General features: G+C 40.6%; 1 protein-coding gene across 2 annotated transcripts in view; it reads left to right on the plus strand.

Moving 5' to 3' along the window:
- Positions 1–3,456: 3,456 nt before the first annotated feature.
- The window catches only part of LOC140389958 (cohesin subunit SA-1), a 307,419-nt gene continuing 291,606 nt past the window's right edge, over positions 3,457–19,269 (plus strand). For both annotated transcript variants that reach the window (XM_072474665.1, XM_072474666.1), the window contains exon 1: positions 3,457–3,634. The gene's annotated coding sequence lies outside the window, so the exon portion shown is untranslated. The remainder of the gene's footprint in view (positions 3,635–19,269) is intronic.

A 19,269-nucleotide genomic window follows, 5' to 3' on the forward strand; every position in this document is an offset into this window, starting at 1 on the left:
CGGGTCCTTGGTGCTGTGAAACAACAGTGCTAACCACTGTGCTAGGTTCAAGACTACAGCACAAGGGTTGACATTCACTGCAGTATTGAGGGAATACCAAGTAGATCCTTACTCGTAGAAGGGAGAGGGTGAGAAAGAGAGATAATTGTGAACATTTCACTTCCCAAAAGCAACATTTCTTTTGGCTGGAATGAAGGTACAAATTTAGTGCAAAATATTTTCAATGTCCAAGTAAGTTTCTGCTCTGGCCTAGGTCCCAATGGAGAATGAACTAAAACTATCTAGTTAGAATCCACATAGATACAAAAGGAATGGCTACTTTCCTTTTATTATTCCCAATTCAAACTCACATTGGGGGTGAAAGGGTAATGTTCTGGCCAAGCCAATGGCTGACAGAGTTGTTGTTCCTCTTTGGTGGAGACATTCTCTGGCTATGTCCCCCCATGTTGTGTGGAAAACTTTCTGCTCGTCTCAGATTCATTGAAAAAAATGACTAGGAAAATCTAGTATAAAATATTTTAGTACAAGTGCAAAAGAATACAACCATCCCATTATCTTTTACACACATCATACAGCTGGCAAGAGACATCTTTGCTGTCTGCAGCACATTAAAGGTATATCCTGGCAGGATTAAATTATAAATGTGGCAGTCCTCTCAGGCAGAGCTCCCAACTTTGTTAACACTCAAGCAGGGGCAGCTTCATTGGCTTGGATAGAAGATGATCACGTACCCAAGTACTGTATGGGGAGGTAGAGCCAGGCGGCCACGATGTCAAGGATGCTTGAAATGTGGCCCTAGACATCGATTACCACAGCTTGGAGTCACTAGCTGAAGATAGAGGAAAATGGTGACACCTCCTTAGGGCTGGTGTGCACCACCACAATGACCATTGGCTACATACAAACAAGCAGACTATTCAGCCCCTCAAGCTTGCTATGCCAATAAGATCATGGCTGATCTAAAAGGAATCTCACAAATGCACTCTGCCTACTCCCAATAACGTGGGTTTCTTCCGGGTGTTCCAGTTTCCTCCCAGTCCAAAGATGTGGTTAGGTGGATTGATCATGTGTCCAAAAACGTTAGGTGGGGTTACTGGCTTACAGGGATAGGGTGGAGGCATGGCCTTAAGCAGGCTGCTCTTTCCAAAGGGTGGTGCAGACTCGATGGGCCGAATGGCCGCCTTCGGCACTGCAGCGATTCTATGATTAACCTACTATCCCCTTGCTTACTAAGAATATATCCACCACTTGCTTTACAAATATTCAAAGACTCTGCTTTCACCTTTTCAGGAAGGGTTGCAAATACTCTCAACATTCTGAAAATAAATTGCCCGCTTTAAATGGGCGACACCCAACAGATTCCCTAGTTCTAGGTTCTTCTGGAAAAGGAAACATCTACCTGGTCAAGACATCTCAGGATTTTATGTTTCAATCAAGTTGCCTCTTACTCTTCTGAACTCCAGTGGCTACAGGCCTAGCCCATCTAACCTTTCCATAGGTATTAGTCTGGCAAACCTTCTCTTAATTGTTTCCAACACATTTACATCCTCCCTGAAATACCACACCCTGTGCTGCAAATCTGATCTTAGTGACCTGTACAACTAAGCATAATCTTTTGTATTCAATTCCCCTCCCAAAATGATAATATTCTATGAGCTTTCCTACTAGCCTTTGATTCAAGCATCAGGACGTCCAGATCCCGCTGGACCCCAGAGCTCTGCAAGCTCCCACCATTTAGATAATCTGCTTCTTTGTTCTTTCAGCCGAAATGGGCAATTCCACATTTTCCCCACATACTCCATTTGCCAGATCTCTGCCCACTCACTAAACCTATGTTTTGGTAGTCTCATGTTGTCTTCACAACTTGACACAAACCTATCTTTATGTCAATAGTATTTGGCAACCATTCCTTCAATCAAGTAATTTATATAAAAATTGTAAACAGTTGAGGTCCCAGCACCAATCCCCGTGGCTACAATTTGCTAACGGGGAGGGGTGGGGGGAAAAGACCAATTTACACCTACCCTTTCCTTCCCATTAGCCAGCTAATCGTCTATCTATGCCAATAGGTTCCCACTTACAACACAAGCTTTTATTTTCCAAGTCAATAGAACAGCGCCAAACACTGGATCATAGAATTTACAGTGTAGGAGGGCATTTGGCCTATTTAGTCTGCACCGGCTCTTGGAAAGAGCACCCCACACCCTGCCCCCGTACCCCACCTAACCGAAGGGCAATTTAGCATGGCCAATTCACCTAACCTGCACATCTTTGGATTGAATCATGAAGAGACACAAGTTACCCGGCCTGGGTGGACTTACACAAAAAGTAAAAATTCTTACAGGAACAGGTTAAGTCCAACAGGTGTATTGATGCAGGCGTGACACTCTGAAAGTTAGTGATTCCAAATAAGCGTGTTGGACTTTAACCTGGTGTCCTAAGACGTCTTACTGTGCTCACCCAAGTCCAACGTCAGCATCTCCACATCATGGTTACACAAAAAGGGGGTGGGGGTGGAGAAAGAGAAATAACTGGCTCAAATATTCTGAGAAACGCGAATAGATTTGTCAAACATGGTTGAATGACTATCCTCCTTACAGGAAGTTAGCTCCCTTATTTTTTTTTTTAAATTAAAAGCAAAGCATGATACATTGTTTACTGTGACATCTCAGACAGGTCACCATGTGGGCCCGAGTGTGTCGTTCAAAGACGAACTCGCCAGGCAAATTGCGCTTTTTTGGGGGGGGCATACGTGGGACAGAAAAACGCTGACATCTGTAAGTGTAACGTACACGAGAGTCGCCGTGGAAATGTGAGGAAAGTTTTAAGGGCTGGTTTATCTCCTGTACCCACAAAAAAAAACCTCTGCGTTTCACACGCGCTTTTGTGGTGGGCGTTGTAAAGGCGAATGGCTGACAACACACTGCCATCTCTGCCAAGCAGTCGCCATTACACACTCTCTCCTCCCTTCTTCTCGCTGAGGCGGCGGCTTTTCGACCACAAGACGACGCTCGCTCTCATGTGGCGCGACCGAAAAACACTTAAATAATCAACAACAGCACACGAAAATGGCTTCCTACAGAGATCCCTGTCGTTTTTAAAACTGCCACGAAATAACTAACGCCTACCATTACTTTCCTCGCTGAACTGCCCTATCTTTACTTTGTCCATACAATATATATATTTTTTAAAAAACGCATCACCAGCGCCGCCCCGCCACCCACCGACTTTTCCTTTTATAGACGGGTGGAGAGCTCAGCGTCACGACGCGCATCTCCGCGATTGCGCTGCGTGCGTGCGTGCGCGCGAGGGAGGGAGTGCGTCAGCCAGGGGTGCGCGCGCGCGCGCCTCACGCCCGCCGGCGCCCGCGATATTTTTGCAACGGCCGCTCGCCGGCCCGCGCGCGGGCACGGGCCAGGCAGCGGATGGTGGCCGCCAGAGGGCAATCTTTGTCTGGATTTGCATTGCGCCATTCGATTGTGGAAAATGCCACCAGATGGCGGCTTAGGATTGTTCGTCCTGTGAAGACACGGTGTTAACTATTCCCATTTTTAATTTAATCAATTTTAAAACTCGATATTTCCTCACGCAGTCGAACGGAAAGTGAAAATCGGTTCCAAAATGGGCAGGAACGGTTAGTATTTTTGAACTTTTGTTCTATTTTTTAAGTGAAAAGAGGCGACCGAAGTGCGGATCTAAGATGGAGGACGGGAGTCGGATCGTGTGTGTTTGGGGGAGGGGAGCGGGAAATGTGGTTTCAGTTCGAGTTCGCATCTTTTAAAAAGACTTTCTTTCCCTTGTTTATTTTGTGCTTTGTAAACTGTTCTGCGCCTTTCAAGTGGCGGAATTTAAATCAAAGTTTTATTTTCGGCGGATTGTGTCGGTTTTGAACGCTTGCGAGTCACTTCATTGCACGTAAATATTTTTTGAGGGGGGGGGGGGGGGGAGAGGGAAAAAAAAGGTTAAAACACAAATGTTGTTTAATTGCCAAGCAGACGAAGGACGTGCAAGGATACAAAGGCAAGCCTGAGTGTGAATCTGGAGTGTGCTTTTTCTCTCGGCTCGCTATTTTTGTTTGATGATGAAGCGACTGTTTGTAAATAAACGACTAATACTTGTTGGATTTTGATATATTGGAAAGCAAAGTTAATTTGGTAATCAGGGAAAACCGGTTTGTAGCCTTCAGTGTCTGATCTCACGGGTATTTTTTTGTTATTACACTATTCTGAGTGGAGTCAGGTGACGACATGCTGATGACTGCCCTTGGTTTTTCTCACGCAATCCATCCGCCCAGCAGCCAGTTTTACAAGTACAAGGGAGAGGGAGAGAAATTCTTACCGAATTTGTATTATTTCAGGTGGGGGAAGGGTGAAATTTCCTGTTGTTTTCACTTCACCATCGTCTGTCTGTTTGGCAATGTTAAATCGGCAGCGCCTTCTAAAAAAGAAAGCTGTGCATGTTTCAGTTGTAAAAGCATATATAGACGAGATTTGTTTACAAAAGGCGCCGGCTCAATGGATACTTGAAATCTCTGGGCAAAGTGCAGTAACTTGTCTGCCATTTAAGTCATTAAAAAAAACTAAATGTGTGTGTATATCTACGCGCATGTGTAAATATACAGACAAACCTTGGACGTGGTAAATGTAAATATTAGAATAGCAAGATGAAGGGAAGGTCCAAATTTGAAGCAATTCAAAATATAATGCAGAGCTTCCAACTTGAAAGTACCTGAATTTTGTTTTTTGAAGAGTGGGAACATTTTACATAAGTGTCCAACCTCGTTCTATAAATTGTTTGGCTATAATAAGAATGATAAGATATTTGAATGTTTCCATTCATTGAGGATGTTACTGCAACTCCGCAAGAAATGCAAAGGAATAGTGCAAAGTAAATTTGTTGTGGGGGAGTGTTTCCCACTAGAATATATTTGGAAATCCAAAGTTATTTGCATTCCAGATTTCCTTTCATGCTACTTGTTGCGTGCTGTAAAAATATTATGGCAGCAGTGTAGATTTTGATCAGTAAACCAAAACAATTTCTTGTTTTGAGATGAAGCATGGGTATGTCTGTTCTTGTGTATCAGGGACACAACGCTTGCAGCTACATTGATGTAGATGACAGTTGTTGTTCCCTCTTTCCCCTAAAGTAAAGTGGTTGAGGGAAAGAAGTGGCTACTGTATTGGGAATGAGTATATGCTTGGGATTAATTTTGGACTTGGATTCTGTTTACCTCTTGATCTGGTTTATTGATCTGTATTTTATGGTCTTGAATTCAGTTGAGCAGTTGATGTCGTATACATGGATTTCAGTAAGGCGTTTGTTAAGGTTCCCCATGGTCGGCTCATGAAGAAAGTAAAGAGGTATGGGATAGAGGGAAATTTGGCCAATTGGATAAGTAACTGGCTATCACATAGAAGACCGAGGGTTGTGGGAAGACAGGGTGGCGGTGGATGGAAAATTTTCAGACTGGAGACCAGTTACCAGCAGTGTACCACAGAGATCAGTGCTGGGTCCTCTGCTATTTGTGATTTTTATAAATGACTTTGAGGAGGGGGCTGAAGGGTGAGTCAGTAAATTTGCTGATGACACCAAGATTGGTGAAGTAGTGGATGAGGTGGAGGGCTGTTGTAGGCTGCAAAGAGACATTGATAGGATGCTGAGCTGGGCCGAAAAATGGCAGATGGAGTTTAACCCTGATAAATGCGAGGTGATTCATTTTGGGGGGACATATTTGAATGTGGATTACAGGGTCAACGGCAGGGTTCTGAGGAATGTGGCGGAACAGAGAGATCTTGGGGTTCATGTCCATAAATCTCTGAAGGTTGCCACTCAGTGGATAGAGCCGTGAAGAAGGCCTATAGCACGTTTATTAACAGGGGGCTTGAGTTTAAGAGCCGTGGGGTTGTGCTGTACAGGACCCTAGTGAGACCATATATGGAGTATTGTGTGCAGTTCTGGTCACCTCATTATAGGAAGGATGTGGAAGCATTGGAAAGGGTGCAAAGGAGATTACCTGGATTGGAGGGTAGGTCTTATGTGGAAAGGTTGGGGGAGCTATGGCTTTTCTCATTGGAGCGAAGGAGGATGAGAGGTGACTTAATAGAGGTTTATAAGATGATGAGGGGGATAGATAGAGTGGACGTTCAGAGACTATTTCCTCGGGTGGATGTAGCTGTTACAAGGGGGCATAACTATAAGGTTCGGGGTGGGAGATATAGGAGGGAATGTCCGAGGTAGGTTCTTTACTCAGAGAGTGGTTAGGGTGTGGACTGGACTGCCTGCTGTGATAGTGGAGTCGGACACTTTAGGAACTTTCAAGCGGTTATTGGAGAGGCACATGGAGCACACGAGAATGACAGGGAGTGGGAAACTTGATCTTGGTTTCGGACAAAGCTCGGCACAGCGGCGAGGGCCGAAGGGCCTGTTCTGTGCTGTACTGTTCGATATTCTATTTCAATGCATCCTTCTTTAGATTCAACTGTGAAATACTATCCAGAAAGAGACCAAACTCAAATCAGAATTTTCAATGTGGTCCTTTTGCTTGGTATCTATAATTAATGTGAAAAAAATCCATTCAATTTAATGGAACTTTGGAGACAAAATAAGTAGCTGGATAGATGTCCCTTTTTAAGATGTTGACTAGATATTTTCTCAAATGTTGGCAGAATTCTTCATTTCATTGCTGAACAAACCCAAATGTTGAACTCTTGTTGTGCATGCTGCTTACCTATAAATACAGAGACACTTTTCAGCAATGCTCTTGTATTTTCAGTAATACTCCTGTGCCAACTTGTTGTATAATTGTGCTGTCAAATAACATTTTGTGGTGTGTTAAATGTTGATTTAAGGGTCAAAAGATTGGTTGCCTCAGTAGGAATTGTTGGCTGAGCACTCCAGCTGACTCAGGAATTGAGGAGGGAAAAACTGGTGTTGAATTGTTCATGAATTGCAGTTGTGGACATATGGAGTAGTAATTGCAGTCGGAGACATTATGCCTGTTGTATGAAATAATGTAGTGTTAGGCATTCTATTTTATTCTAGGAGTCAGCCATTCCCAGGATGTTTGTTCATTGAGCATGACTTTATTGGCAAACAAGAATATTTTATCTTTGTTTAACAAACTTACACAAACGACTCTGAATGATGACAAAGTCTTAATTGTTGTGTATGAAGTTTAACTGGTTCTAACAAATCTAGTCTTTGTGACTGGTGCTAGGTAAATTAGACTTTGTGATACCTCAAACAAAAAATGATGCTTTTAAAATTACGCTTGGAAAGCCTTCACTTTGTTCTGGTATAACTGGATAATTTTTCCACATCTTTGTTCTCTCATGTGATGTAGAATTTTATATAATAAAAATCTCAATGACTGCATTGGGTTTTTGTGTGTAGACCGAAATCTCCAAGTGAGCAAACACAAGACTAGACCAGTGGTAGATATGATTTGGCCCAAGAAATTGTATACCAACTTCAGTTGTAAGTTAAACAATGCAACTTATTTGAAAACAGTCCGATGTAATTCTGTTATTTGTTTTTTTCCGTTGTTGGAGTAATTGGAGGTAACAATCTGTCATTTGGAATTGATGTCCTCAGAAATTTATGTCCTCAAATAGTGTTATTTCTCATTAATTTCTGAGTGCAGGAACATTGCCAATAGAACAACCAAAGGTACTCATTGCAGCAAATTGCTTCAAGATCAGTATTATTGTAGCTCCAGGAACAAAATGGGTTTTATTTCTTTAAATTAGGCCTGTGTTTGTAGCCTGCATGAGCTCTGTTGTTGCAAAGGGAAGAACTCTTTTTTTTTTTACAACCATGTTTACTAATGCACGTGTTTCACTTGTAACCAGTTCAAATCTCAAGCAAAGCCTTGTGGAAAAATCTTAAATCAGTGCATGACATTATTAGTCATTTCTGTGATATACAAAAGCAACTCATATAAAAGTGGCTTTGATGCAATTAAATGTTCTTGGAGGTTCCCGGGAGAGTTATAAAGCTTGGTCATGGAAGTAGGTTTCAAGGAGTGCCTCAGAGAAGGTGGTGTAGAGGCAGAGAGATGTAGAGAGGAAGTTCCAGAGCTTGACAACTGAAAACATGGCCATCAGTGGTGGAGCACTTAAAATTGAGGATGCTCAAGAGGCAGAATTAGATGAGTGCGTATATCTAGGGTTGTTGGGCTCAAACAACCCAAGCAAAATATTTACATATTGGTAAAAGCTATATAAAAAGCAATGTACCCTGTTAACTGATGTGCAAATGTTTTTACCTCATTTCAAATGCATTACTATGGCTATTTTCAGGTCCCATGACAGAATTCTAAGTCTTGAATCAAAAGCAGAAAATGCTGCGAAGTCCTTAACAGCATTTCTGAAGAACACGTGGCCAATATTAGAAATATTTCTGGTAGTTTCTGTTTTTGCTTCATAAGCCTCTGCTTTTTTTCCAGCCCTGACCCATGCATTTGTAATATAAATCGCTCATTGCCACAAGTCGGCTTCAATGAAGTTACTGTGAAAAGTCCCCAGTCGCCACATTCCGGCGCCTGTTCGGGGAGGCCGGTATGAGAATTGAACCTGAGCTGCTGGCATTGTTCTGCCCATTGTGCTAAACCAGCCCCTGTCCACTGTTAGACAACCATTTTCATTTCTGATTTCCTCCAACACAATGGAGGCACAGTGGGTCAACATTTATTAGTGTATTCATTGTTGACCATGAAATGCCGATTCAAAGCTTAGGAAGATTGTTTTGCATAGTTAAAAAAACCTGAACAAGCTGGAAAAACATAGGTCCACACCTGTGGAAAAAAACTGTAGGATGCCTGGCCTACTGTTTTTGGTCAGCCTCCGAACAGTTAGAACCCATTGGAATTGGGAACTTGAAAGTTAAAGAAATGAATTACATTCATTACAGAGTCAATGATTGAAATGTCATTTTTTAATAATACAATAATCACAGTTATCCATGATTATTCAAAATAGACTGAAATGTTCTAACGTTTCGAGTCTGGATAACTCTTTGTCAAAGCCAGTCATTTAGAGTCGAAATGTTAGCTCCCCTTTCTCTCCACAGATGCTGTCAGACCTGGTGAGAGTGTCCAGTAGTTTCTGATTGAGATGCTAGCATCCACAGTAATTTGCTTTTATCTGACATGTTCTACACTTTTTTTTTTAACAAAATAGTGCAAATGCTTAACCTGACAGCAAATTGAGAAAAAAAATCTTCTCAATTACACATTCTGTGTTCCAATACATGAAAGGATGAAGCACTGTTAATGTCTGTATAATAGATGTTCAAACAATTCATTTTATGACCAGGTTAATAGTGGAACAATCCATATTATACAGAGGTTGTTTTGTACATTTAGCAGTGAAGGAATGATCATATGAATGTGTGGCCTGACAGGGGAGTAAGCAAGAAGTAAATACCATTCCATTGTATGATATAATGGATACAATGGTATAATGGTAGTTATTTAAAAAAAATAAACTATTCATCTTCTGTAAACACCTGGTTTATAAAGTACAGGAAGCAGATTTTGTTTCGTGTTTGCCAAACTCACGGTTTTTACTCTGGTTGAACCCTTAATAGCTTGTCCTCATGCACAAGAATAAATGTCTTCAAATATAATTAAATATGTAATTTTTCTAATTCTGGCTTTTGCAGTGTCCCAAAATTTAATTTGCTCCGCTATTGGTGGCTGCACCTAAATGCTGGAACACCCGTTGTCCACTTTTCTTCCCCTCCATCTTTTCATCCTTAAAGACACTCCTTAAAACCTATCTCTTTGACCAAGCTGTTGGTTATCTGATAATATCCGTTTATGTGGTTCGGTTTTAAAATGTTTTTGTGAAGTGCCTTGAGAGATTTTATTATGTTAAAGTTACAGTATGAATAGATGTTGTTGAAACCTGTTAATTGAAAATTAAATTTTCTGTGTTACTTCAGAGCTTTTATTTGTAACTTTTCTATGTCATTAACAATATGTTTCAAATTGTTTGCAATAAATTTATTATGGCATAGAATATTAGTCTGTAAAGTTTTTTTATACTTTGGAGAGGTACTGTCATCCCCATCCCCCACCATAGTGTGTCAAAGAAAGTGACGATGACAGGTAACTTGTATGGATGAAACTTGGTAATTACTGCATGTTTATCCTGGTCACTACTGTAACAAAATTAAATACATTGACTATAAAAGTAGACAATGCATGCATTGTCTGCATGTTTAAGAGCTTCTTGCATATTCTCAAATAGTTTTTTTTTGGGCATCAATCCAAGTTGTTTAAAATATTTTCGCGATGATTTTGTTCAATGTTTTAGTACCATAGTAGTTTATAGAGTGCAATACATGGACCTCATTGATTATTTAACAAAATCAGACCCATCCAACCAGCTGATGGTTTGTGAGAAGCCCTGTTTTATTTGTATGTTAAGATGGATTATTTTGGTGCTTCTGGTGAACCCTGAATCAGTACTCTTTGGCTGTTAAGGAATCTTCTGGAATTTGTATATGTTCTCACTACTTCATGAAATAAAAATCTGTCTGGTTCCTTGTTTGAGTAAATCCATGTTCTGGAAAAGTCCAAATCCTGTTCTTCCCTTCCCCCACTCTTAAGACGTTCAAATGTGTGGCTTTAACAGGCCGTATTCCGTTTGTAACTACACTATAAACAATGTAGAAGTTCAAATCCTGAATTAAGATATGTAGGATTCCTAGTTTTAGGAAACGAAATGCAACCCAAGAATTCATAAGTGAACTCTATTAATTTAAACTATACATTGTTCGTGTCCTTTGTATTTGGGATGCTTTATATCGGTGCCAAATCAATAAGTTTATGTTTTAATTAATCAGCTTTAAATATCACATGAATGTAGAACATTTTGAGAATCTGACATTCTGCAATACATGGTTTTCAGCAACTGTATAAATCTGGTATGTTTACTTAATACGCTTTAATATAAAATATTAGTGAATGAATTGCGAAAATTATATTATCACAATATTTGAATAATTGATTGAGGGAAATGTTTAATGATCTAATACAATAAAGTCAAAAATGTTTTATAAATGGTTTGTGGTATGGTTGCTTCCTGGAGAAATAACGTTGCATTCTTCCATCTTTTTTTTCAAAATCTCTAACTTTAAAAAGTGGACTGCAATAAATTGCAGCCTGAAGAATAGTTTTTGCATCTTAATGAAAATTGTAATTTAAAAAACGGTTTATGGTTCAATTAATCTGTTATGGTCCGGTTATGGGTGATGAATTTTTGATTAAAACAGCTAAAATTTGAAATTCCTCGTACCCAAAAGAGAATAAAAGCACAAAATTCCACGGTTTCAAACAAATAAAAACACTTTACTATAAAAGTCAGAAAAGTAAAACAATCGAGAATAACTATCTCATTGTAATTTATATTTGCTTCCAATAACGTTCAGAATTAACATGTAAATTGAACAACACATTGCACATTACAGGACTAAGATCCCATTCAGATGTCAGTGACCACTGTGAGTCACATTATCGAATTAAGACTGAATTCCCTCCAAAAGCACTTGAATTGCTTCAACAACTGCTCCTCTCCTGATGGTTCAGTCACATCTCTTGAGACTGCGTTCCACGAGATTCACAAAGCAGCACTCCCATCTCTTAGCGCACTTCCAACTCTTTCACAAATCGCTAGCTTCACCTGGTTGGCACTCCACTTGGGTTTCTCTGAAATTCAGTCTCCTCACTGCTCCCAGGGTTTTCAAGCCCTAACCTTCTCCAGCAAGGAACTAGTGACCGTCTGCCATCTTCTTGAGCTCCTGAGCCTTAAATGCATAAATTGGCTCCTTGGCCTTTTCTGTGTGCTGCAAGCCACACAAAGTCCAAACTGCAACTCTCACCTATACTGAATGACTTCTGGGACTTTTCTTCTGAGCCATAACTACTTGGAGCCTGCTAACAGCACCTTTTCGGGTCCCAACCTCTTCCCCTGCTGAAGAGCCCTCGGATAAATTGAAACCAAATAACCTTACGCTCCACTCATCGTTATGGCAATGTAGCCTTTCAGGGTTCACTGAACACTAATTTGGATCTAATCTCCAAAGCAAAACATCTCTCTGGACTGAATTTCTTTGCAAGCTGTGTAGACATGTCTTCTAAGTAAGCCCACCAGCTGATTTTGGACTTCTAGCTGTTGACGTCTTAAGTCAACATGACCCCAACAAGTATAATAGACTCCAAGTTGCTTTAGTTGCATCTATTGCAGTTTCTACAGCTAAAATATGAACTAGATATCCATCACAAATCAGATATTATGACAATTGGTTACATTGGTCTATCTATCAAGCATTTGAAATCCTTGCCTCTGTGCCTGATGTCTCAGTTGGTAAATGTATTTCGTTGTTTCAAACAGCTATCATGAAAATCTTCATTTCAGTGCCTGGTTTCTGTTTGACACGTGATTAGCTGTTACTGTACTGATTTTGAAGCATAAGAGGTACTCATATAAATAGATGCTTTAAAATTAAATGTTTTTGTATTCCATTAATTCCAACGATCAAGTATTTCATTTGACATTTCTATGAAGTTGCCTGTTACTTTATATTCTATCAGCATTTGCGATTTTCTGTACTTTCAATATGTTAACCCAGAATAGCTGAGTCAGGATCACTTCAGTTAGGTGGGTCTGAGATGAGCCAACTCTACCCTTGTTGATTTTTCCTGTTAGAATCTGGTCAAATCATTTTCCAGTTGTTTACATTTAAGTATTTATCTTCTGCTAAACGTCCTGCAGTGAAATACATTCAGAATGCCATGGAATTGAACTTGGTTCATTGCAATATTTGATTTATTTTTAAATCCAGAATATTGGTTCTTCCAGTAACCCTGGGTGCTGAGCAGTGAACTTGTGACCCTTTGGATTTCGGTGTCAAATTCCTTAGGTTTTCCTGTTTTCTGTTAGTAGCTTTTGATAGTGCTGAGATAGGATGTTCTGTAATTTTAGAATTGGAAGAGGATATGCAGTAGTAAATAGTTTGCAATGGATGAATGGAAAGGGATATCAAGAAAGTTTAAGCAGTATGTCTGTTAAATGTCAATGTTAAGCAGCATTTTGGGACAAACTAAATGACAAGTGCTATTTATTATCTCTAATTGTGATCAAAGAACAACAAAGAACAAAGAAATGTACAGCACAGGAACAGGCCCTTCGGCCCTCCAAGCCCGTGCCGACCATGCTGCCCGACTAAACTACAATCTTCTGGGTCCGTATCCTTCTATTCCCATCATATTCATATATTTGTCAAGATGCCCCTTAAATGTCCCTATCGTCCCTGCTTCCACTACCTCCTCCGGTAGCGAGTTCCAGGCACCCACTACCCTCTGCGTAAAAAAACTTGCCTCGTACATCTACTCTAAACCTTGCCCCTCTCACCTTAAACCTATGCCCCCTAGTAATTGACCCCTCTACCCTGGGGAAAAGCCTCTGACTATCCAGTCTGTCTATGCCCCTCATAATTTTGTAGACCTCTATCAGGTCTCCCCTCAACCTCCTTCGTTCCAGTGAGAACAAACCCAGTTTATTCAACAGCTCCTCATAGCTAATGCCCTCCATACCAGGCAACATTCTGGTAAATCTCTTCTGCACCCTCTCTAAAGCCTCCACATCCTTCTGGTAGTGTGGCGACCAGAATTGAACACTATACTCCAAGTGTGGCCTAACTAAGGTTCTATACAGCTGCAACATGACTTGCCAATTCTTATACTCAATGCCCCGGCCAATGAAGGCAAGCATGCCATATGCCTTCTTGACTACCTTCTCCACCTGTGTTGCCCCTTTCAATGACCTGTGGACCTGTACTCCTAGATCTCTTTGACTTTCAATACTTTTGAGGGTTCTACCATTCACTGTATATTCCCTACCTGCATTAGACCTTCCAAAATGCATTACCTCACATTTGTCCGGATTAAACTCCATCTGCCATCTCTCCGCCCAAGTCTCCAGACAATCTAAATCCTGCTGTATCCTCCGACAGTCCTCATCGCTATCCGCAATTCCACCAACCTTTGTGTCGTCTGCAAACTTACTAATCAGACCAGTTACATTTTCCTCCAAATCATTTATATATACTACAAACAGCAAAGGTCCCAGCACTGATCCCTGTGGAACACCACTGGTCACAGCCCTCCAATTAGAAAAGCATCCCTCCATTGCTACTCTCTGCCTTCTATGGCCTAGCCAGTTCTGTATCCACCTTGCCAGCTCACCCCTGATCCCATGTGACTTCACCTTTTGTACTAGTCTACCATGAGGGACCTTGTCAAAGGCCTTACTGAAGTCCATATAGACAACATCTACTGCCCTACCTGCATCAATCATCTTAGTGACCTCCTCGAAATACTCTATCAAGTTAGTGAGACACGACCTCCCCTTCACAAAACCGTGCTGCCTCTCACTAATATGTCCATTTGCTTCCAAATGGGAGTAGATCCTGTCTCGAAGAATTCTCTCCAGTAATTTCCCTACCACTGAAGTAAGGCTCACCGGCCTGTAGTTCCCGGGATTATCCTTGCTACCTTTCTTAAACAGAGGAACAACATTGGCTATTCTCCAGTCCTCCGGGACACCCCTGAAGACAGCGAGGATCCAAAGCAGTTGAAATCATTCTACCCTCAATGGCCTAGAGGGTAGAATGATTACGTGGTGTAATATCGCACCATATAAATCAGGGTGCTGGGTTTGAATCCCAGTCTGCTTTCAATTAATTTATGCTGCTTAGAGCATCAGCTGCGATTACTCTAATTGGCTGATGCTTCTGTGGAGATGAAAGGTATCAGCCAGATTTCCTAATCTAGGTTATTGTGACTATATGACCTTATCTGAAAATAAAGTGTACAAATATTTGGTGCGAAAAGGATCTGGCTTGATTTCGGCTGGATTTTGAAGTTACAGAATCACAAAGTTTCCCGCACAGAAAGAAGCCATTAGGCTTGTTGTATCTGTTCTGGCTCTCTGAAGGAGCAATTTCCCGATTGCTATTTCCTTGCTTTTTCCCTGCAACCCTGCACATTCTTCTATTTCAGAAATTCCGATTTCTTGTTCAATGTCTCGATTGAACCTGCTTTCACCAGGCTCTCAGGCTGTGGGTTCCAGATCCTCACCATTCGGTGTGAAAATGTTTTTCCTCCTGTCTCCATTACTTTTGTCAGTTACCATAAATCTGTGCTCTCTGGTTCCCACTCCTTCCACCAATAGGAACAGATTAGCAGCAAAGCAGTAGCATTAGCTGATGATGTCAAAGAAAGCTGCTCCCAAAGGTTTAGTATCTCTGGCATGATTTTCTTTTCTGGCAGTAGTTTGAATCTGGCGTCATGAGGATCTGCAGGCGTGAACAAGCAGGGTAAGTAATCAGTCACGCTGAAGTGTTCTCACAGGAAGAGAAACAGGAAGTTAAAATCTCTACTTTTAATTTAAATATTTTGCATAGTGGAAGTAAAAATTGGATTAACACAAGATGACGTATCAGAAATATTAAAAAAAATATTTTTTAAATGTGTAGTTGTAATGGAGAAATTCAACATTCCACAAATATAAAATTAGCTTTTCATGGCCAGTGAGGATGTTTACCATACCAGTGATTATTGTATGCTTGAAAAACCCAATTACACTTCGTTCAACAAGGTGTCAGTCTCCAGGTCAATATACATTTAAGTGAAATACTGGAGTGCTATTGGCATCTTGAGTCTACCCCTATCAAAATTCAGAGGTAATTTTGGGGTATATTTCCATTATAAATGTAATTTTCAGATGAATAATCTTTGTTCCTCTCAGAATGTTGAAAGCTGATTTTGCATACTTCCTTGCCCCTCCTAAGAGTATTCATGAATTTATGAATGAACCCCAACGGATTTGGCTATCTGTGTAGCATGTTTAATTCAGTTACATTTCAAATATTAAAAAATATTCTTATAGATTTTCATCAGCCTATTTATAAAATATTATGTGCTGTGTAAGTGGAAATAATATAGTACAAGTTGTACCCGTTGGCACTTCCTTGCCCAATTTATACCATATACCAGTAGGTAGATAATTAAATGATTTAAGATGAGTTATGTTACTGTGGTCATTGTGGACTAACTTCAGTCATATAACTGACATTTCAGTCGTGCAGACTGCTGTAAAATTGGTTAAAAATATGAAGTACAAAGATACTTAATGAAAATAATGTTATGTTAATATCTTTGCATCTATGAGAGGTGATGGACATGCAGCAGGTGATCCATTTTGGTGGGACTTCTTCAATTGGTTCACTTTTTGATTATGGCTATCAAGGCTAATCGTTGAGAGGCAGGTGGTGCCAAAAACGCTGCACATGAAACTGCCAAAGTATGTTGCAGATTGTTGTGTCATTTGTCGTGATTTTAACCTGAGGATCACAACACCTCAGGCGAGGGACAAGGTTGAGAAGGTAGACCTTAGCTGGTATGGGAATTGAACCCATGCTGCTGGCCTTACTCTGCATCACGAACCAGCTGTCTAGCCTGATTACTCTTCACCGCCTATGTTCCACAGCTGTACAGCGAAGTACTGAGAACACAAACTTTACAAACCATCAACTTGGTCCTAAGCTTGGGAGGTAGGCTGAATTGCCTTCTCCTGCTCTGAGTTCTTATGTTTTTATCTCTTCCATGTTCTGGGAGTCGCCCAAAGGTTGTAGCTGCTTTTCCTGTGCAAGTATCGTGTTCTGCATTGAGAGACGGGTTGTCTGTTGTCATAGACCCATGGTGGGTGTTACTGATTGGGGCGGAGAAACAACCTTGAAGGTTTTCTTGAGGCTTATAGTCCGGGAGAACAGTTACAGGCATGGGAGAGACAGTTGATGAGCCTTTGCAGCTGAGTTGGTGTGTGGGCGACCAGTGCAGCATTGTCAGCGTAGAAGAGATCCCGATCAAGACGCAACCTGTTTTTGTCATCACTTTCATAGATTGTAGAGCTTGCTGTCTGACCTAGTATGCCAGTAGACTCTTGTATCTGTAGCCACGGCAAAGATCAGGAACATGGAGTTGATGAGAAGATGTGAAACAGTGTGGGGGTTGAGGACATAGCCGTGTTTCACTTCATGATTCAGTCTGATTTCTATCAGAAATGGAGTCTTCAAACTGTACAGTGTAGTGTATATTGTCGTGGAAGGAGTGGATGAGACTGAGGAGCTTTGGTAGGCAGCCAGTTTTTCCACAGATCTTGTAGAGTCCTGTCATGCTGACAGTTGAATGCCTTATTGAGGCCTACACAGTTTGGGTAAAGGGTATGTTCCCTACACTTCACTTGTGAAAGTATAATAAGTGAATTTCAAGGAAAGAAATGGAGTCCAAACATTCTACACGTGCCCAAGAATGTTCTTGAAAAATAAAGGATCATGTTCTGATTAAAACTAAGTTTTTAATTTTTTTCCCCCACAATTAGCTTTCTGTTCTCTATTACTGCAAAAAGCCTTTGTATTCATAATTTATGTCTATAACTGTAATAATAATAACTTGGCAGCTGTGAGAGTTATGGGTGTGTAGATATTTAGAATTCAAAAAGGTGACTGTTACACAATATGTTGTCTTTCAAAATTGGTATTTTTAAGTAATAGTTTTATTTATTATCTAAAAAGATATTTCACTGTGAAAGATTTAGGATCCAGATTCTGTACCTGGCTAATTCTTCAATTCTGCTGTAGTTTGAAATCTGAGCTCCCAAGACAGCAGACAAAAGTGACAGTTTTTAGTTTTCAGTTTGTTGCACTTAAATCTAATTCTGCAGGAGCAGAGCCAAACAGTTTAAAGTAGTCGATATTCAGCAACCTCAAAGAAATAAAGTATGGAAAGTAGTTCTGCTTGGACTCTGCTGACCTAATGTCTGCAAACAATTATTTTAATGGCATTCTATGTCCCCTTTCCTTATGGTATTTGCATCCAGACTTTCCAAAAACTGAAGTCCCTCATGACCAGTCGTCAAACTCAAGGCTGCATAGAGTCGGAATAAACCCTGGAATGTTGAGGGCCATCACCGTTAGTTATTCATGTAGTTGACATGAATTCTCAAAGTAAAATAGTGGAATTGGAAGAACCAACTCGCTACAATAAATTGGACAAAATATCAATGGCATATAAAATTTAATACATGCAAGTGCACACAATTTGGAAAATTAGGTAATACAACATGTAGTCTCTGGATGGTGTTGAATTAGCTTAAAATGAAGTCGACAAAGACATATAGGAGACTTGATGGAATTGGAAATAAATATGCCCATCCAGTGCAGTGCAACATCCAACAAAATCACCAGAACTTTTGAACTACATAACCGTAGAATAACCGTCAGATTAAGTCCGATAAAACCATGCAGTGCTTTGGTCAGACTGCGCCTTAAACAGTGTGTTCAGTTCTTGTTTCCAAAGCTTGAGAAAGACTTTAGCTCACTAGTGGAAGAGAAGACCCACAACAAAAATTCCTGGGTCTGAGCTATGAGGAAAATCTAGCCAGACTGTAAGTTTTTATTTTATTTAAAAAAAAAGTAAATTTGGAGTATCCAATTCAATTTTTCCAATTAAGGGACAATTTAGCGTGGCCAATCCACCTATACTGCACATCTTTGGGTTGTGGGGGCGAAACCCACGCAAATACGGGGAGAATGTGCAAACTCCACATGGACAGTGACCCAGAGCCGGGATCGAACCTGGGACCTCGGCGCTATGAGGCAGCAATGCTAACCGCTGCCACGGACTGCAGGTTTTTAGCCTGGTATATGTGTTTGAGAGGTGACCTTAGGAAGTATACAAGATCATAAATGAGGCAGTCCATACATAGCAAACATTACATTAACTTGTAGGACTAGGATAAAGATCCAGATTGATGTCAATAAATTCTTTGCATAGTTATCAGCCTTTGGATTGGGCTGCTTAAGAGTGGTGGAGGCAAAATCGAAGGGTACTGCAATGGGGAAAATGGTATTGCGCTTCTGTATAAATTAACTGATCTGAATGATCTTGCTAACGTGTAGTTATTATGATTAACTTTGTGCTGAAACCGGCACAACCAGATGTACAATAAATAATAGCAGTGGGCCTGATAAACATTTTCCAGTCCTGTTATTGCAAACGCGCAGAGGTATCAAAACTTTGGCTTCATATTACCCCCGCCATCCCTCCACTGTCATATATCAAAAGACTTGATTAGAGCATAAATTGCAGATGTTGGACCCAAATCAGTCCAGGTTGGTTCTGGGGAAAAGTATGCAGTCTTA

The sequence above is a fragment of the Scyliorhinus torazame genome, chromosome 14 (assembly GCF_047496885.1).
Source record: "Scyliorhinus torazame isolate Kashiwa2021f chromosome 14, sScyTor2.1, whole genome shotgun sequence".
NCBI lineage: Eukaryota > Metazoa > Chordata > Chondrichthyes > Carcharhiniformes > Scyliorhinidae > Scyliorhinus > Scyliorhinus torazame.